At 39.3% G+C, this 4,415-nt stretch overlaps 1 long non-coding RNA gene across 1 annotated transcript; it reads right to left on the bottom strand.

Moving 5' to 3' along the window:
- Window positions 1–367: 367 nt before the first annotated feature.
- LOC149197858 (uncharacterized) lies at window positions 368–1,378 on the bottom strand. Its single transcript, XR_016254790.1, has 2 exons — window positions 1,187–1,378; window positions 368–758 (listed from the first exon to the last, which is right to left on the bottom strand). It is a non-coding gene; the product is annotated as an uncharacterized LOC149197858 (long non-coding RNA).
- Window positions 1,379–4,415: the final 3,037 nt, after the last annotated feature.

The raw sequence follows: 4,415 nt of genomic DNA, 5'->3' as shown, positions 1-4,415 counted from the left end.
CTCGCAACCCGTCAATGTTGGCAGAAGAACTGGAAAATGCCCTCGATGAACGGAGACTGGAAGAAGGATATCCTTCAACAGATCTGTAAAAGGTTCTTCAAAGACACTTCAAGATTGCCTACTTCAATGTCTGTTATAACAGCTAAGGTCTGTTCATTCCTTGACCAAGACTGCTCTTCTGCAAGAGATCCCAAAATGTCTATAATTGCTTAAAGATTGCATTCAATGATGCTCTAACAATGTTGCTCCAAGCTTCAACAATGCTTCACTGCATAAGGCCAAGCTTGAAAGGTATGCTCCAAGGTCAAGATCATACACTAGAGGTAGATCCGAGCTGCTACAGGTGACTCCTCAGGTTTGTCTGAGCTACCACAGGCTAGTCTCCACAGAGCGAAAATAGACAGTCCTCTCATGTTTAAGCTGCTGATTCGAGATTACAAGTTTGAAGGCCTCGGTTCCAATTGCAACAGAAGCAGGTCCGAATTCTGGAGTCTGAGGTGCCACAGGTCTGCTATAGTCCAAAATGGAGCTCCTCTTTAAGTCTGCAACAGTCTGAAGTTGATAGACCTTTCACAATCCTCCACAGTGTCGAGTAGGTCTGTTGCCACAGTGCCGAGGTAGTGCAAGCTTAAGCCACAGATCCCAAATGTTACAGTTTGCCACAGTCCAGGTAAAGTGTAATCTGAGCTCTGTCTAGCGAGTTGCTTCAAGGTTGAAGGCTTACCACAATACCCAATTTGATCATAGTGCAATCTAATCTAATCACGAGCATAGAAACAAAATATGAACTACATAAACATTAAAATAGCGTGCAAGGAAATGTAAACTCCATCTGTACTGCAACTTGCTTTCCATACACACAAGAATGTAAACAAGAATGTAGATAAGTACAGTTCCTATAAAGTTTGGGGTTACTAAGCATACTGTTATGAAAAGCTTGAACAATAGACCATGTAAAGCTTGAATAATAAACATAAATTATTAAAATCGCAAGGACCAGGAATATTAGCGAGCCAGAGAAAAGTTTGTCACTACTTGCAGTGAGCTCAAATACAGCAAGTTTGGAACGTTATTCTGCAAATACCAGCAATATTAATACGGCGGTGTCTGTACACAGTTTAAACCCTGCTCTTGGCAAATACATCAAATTTGCAATGAATTTAGGTTCAAGAAAACACAAACTTACCAGAAAACGTTATTCTGCAAATACCAGCAATATTAATACGGCGGCCTCTGTACACAGTTTAAACCCTGCTGCTCGCAGATTGTAAAGAAAAACCGAAAATCCCCGGAGTCACAATCACAATGCAAGGTGACAAAGGAGGGTAGCAGTGTATTTAATGAGATGCAGTGGGCCGACGTCACAAAGACACGGGTGCAGGGCATGCACAAAGACACGGGTGTAGGGCAGGACCTTTCCACAGAGCGCGTACATTGTAACAGGGAACACCACCTTTGCATACCCGCCAGAAGTAATGCTAGCATTAAAACCATACACCCGTGACGGTTAGCTGAAAATGCACCGCACTTAATTGCTTTAACATATGGTTTAGCTTCGGATTAGCTTCGGATTACGTTAGGTCCTCGGGAGGAGGCCAAATAACATGATTTATAAATATGTCTTCAAAAAACTTGGTATATAGTTGATGACCGGGCATCAAAAGCAGGTCAATTAATGCTAAATAGCTCGTGAACGATTACTATAGTCCATGCCTGAGGGCAGGGACTAATAAGGAAAGTATACCTCTTAAGAAAGATAATGAAGGTCATGCCAACCATTTGGAGATAAGGTTTGAGAATTCAGCACTGCCAAAAACAGAAAATCTCAAGCAAACGAAGGACTATGTACACTTTGGGCAGTGTTGCGGGCAATGCTGGAGGGTGACTCTGTACATTGTGGGCAGTGCTGGAGGGTGATTTATTTGTTGGGGTTATTGTTCAAGTATTTTTCATCAATATTTGAATATTGATTTAGATTGATTTAGATAGAATATATATAATGTAAATTATTCGTATTTGTTGGGGTTACTGTTCAAGTTTTTCCTTTATCAATATTTGATTCAGATAGAATATATATGATGTAACTTGTGAATTTTTTTATGATTCCCGACTTCCAAGCCGACAAGTTAATTCATAAGTAGGTTCACCCACCCATAGCCAGCGATAGCAAGGGAGTAGGAGTAGCTTCAGCCTGCCTAACTCCCGATGGTGCAACTAATGGCATGAATACTTTCCTTCACTCTGATTTTGATTAGAATAGATGCACATAGAAACAAAAATTGATTATAGTAACTCAAATGAAGATGATGTAGACAAAAATAAATATATAGGGTCAACATTTTTCTTACAATCAAAGGGTATAAGAGTTTATGGTGAGTTTATGCTTACCAATCAATTTATTTTGTGTTTTTGGTTTGATTCCTTCTAGATTGGATGCAATTTATTTTACGTTTTTGGTCTGATTCCTTCTAGATTGGATGCACTTCAGAATGGTGCCCACACTTTGTAGTAAACTAGTGGAATTCACGTCTTTCCCATTCATGCAGTTTTGGTACCGCTGAAGATACACTTACCAGTGGAATTCATGTCTTTCCCATTGATGCAGTTCTGGTACCGCTGAAGATACACTTATTTTGTTGCAATACGCTGAAGATACACTTATTTTGTTGCTATTGCAAGGAGCAAAGCAAAGGTAATTGCAGATACACTTATTTTGTTGCTATTGCAGGGACCAAAGCAAAGCTAATTGAAGATACACTTATTTTGTTGCTATTGCAAGGAGCAAAGCAAAGGTAATTGCAGATACACTTATTTTGTTGCTATTGCAGGGACCAAAGCAAAGCTAATTGCAGTTGCAGGGAGGTGCAAGGAGGAGTAGAAGCTTTTCCACCATTACAGGTAAGCAATATCCTCTGCCCAACCTTCATGTTAGCGAGGATGCCAATACATGCAGAGTTCGCAAGCAGTGCTAGACAATACATGCAAACTTTGCAAGCGATGCAAGTGGGGCCAGACAAGTGGTCTACCCATGTAGACTTTGCAAGCAATGCCAGACAGGTGGTCAAGCTGTGTACTCAAGTTGTGTACTATCAAACGGTGTACTACAACAAAGAGAAGATATCCACAAATAGCCCTTCGCATCATATCTAATGCCTTCGAACTAATGCTAACATTCCTTTCGTAATTCAAAAGGAAATAAATGGGAAATAAACCAATATAACATATGGTTATCGCCTCCCTGCCTCGGGAAGAGGCCAAATAAGCCAAATATAACATATGGTTATCGCCTCCCTGCCTCGGGAAGAGGCCAAATAAGCCAAATAAGATAAGATAGTGAAAGTGAGTCACTATATAAAATATATCGCCGAGGCCAAATAAGCCAAATAAGATAGTGAAAGTGAGTCACTATATAAAATATATCGCCAGCCTAAAATAAAATCGTTATTAGTCTTTTTAACTAAGTCAAACTAATATCGAACTAATATCGAGAGACACCATTCCAATTACTATAGTCCCTACCGCTTGCCTACGGCAGGGACTAATAAGTGCGCTTGCCTATGGCAGGGACTAATAAGTGTCCTTCCCTCCTGTCATAACTACAAAAATCAAATCAAAATAACTAGATCTGGAGTTGCCAAAGAAATTCATCCACTTGAGAATTAAAATCCACATTCATGTAAAAGGGTGGAGTAGTGCCTTCCCAAAAGCTCTCATTATCTCCACCTCTATTCTAGTAGTCTTCTCAAAGTCTTTTTGGCCTTCATTCCTTGTCTTCGACCCATAGATGGCATTTATTAGTTTCTTGGGCTTATGGTTGTGTTGATCTAGTTTATGGGGTAAGTTGTTCCTAATTGTTGAAAACTTCGACCCATAGATGGCATTTATTAGTTTCTTGGGCTTATGGTTGTGTTGATCTAGTTTATGGGGGTAAGTTGTTCCTAATTGTTGAAAAATTATTGATACTAGGTTTCTTTATGCTCAATAAGCTAGGCTATGAAGGATTTAAGGGGTAAATATAAATTTATTTATTTTTAATACTTGGCATGGCATTTTTTTTAAAGGAAGCTCGTGTCTAGTATTGAAGCCATGATTTCTCGGTCAAATTACTTATTTTCTATTTAATCACATTCTTCTCTAACCTTGATTTCATTATGTTCTAGTTCTAACTTGATAAAAGTTTATAGACCTTTTGTAATAAACCTCTATTACCTCCTTTACCTATAATTTTTTTTTTTTTCTCTCGAATTTCATACGGGCCTTGCATTTTCATGGCCTCTCTCATTTAGAACTTTGAGCTTGGCCTTCCTTGTTAGGCTCAATCCTTTATATCATCTCCATTAACGTACAAAAACTTGGCTAACTAGCCCTTACTACCTTCACATTGAGAGCCCCTGCCTAACTAGCCCTGTGCTAGA

The sequence above is a fragment of the Pinus tabuliformis genome, chromosome 2_2, assembly GCF_031772625.1.
Source record: "Pinus tabuliformis cultivar Carrire ecotype Pingquan chromosome 2_2, CPIR1, whole genome shotgun sequence".
NCBI classification, from domain to species: domain Eukaryota; kingdom Viridiplantae; phylum Streptophyta; class Pinopsida; order Pinales; family Pinaceae; genus Pinus; species Pinus tabuliformis.
Note: the sequence above shows the minus strand (reverse complement) of the source record. Positions and strands in the feature narration are given on the sequence as shown.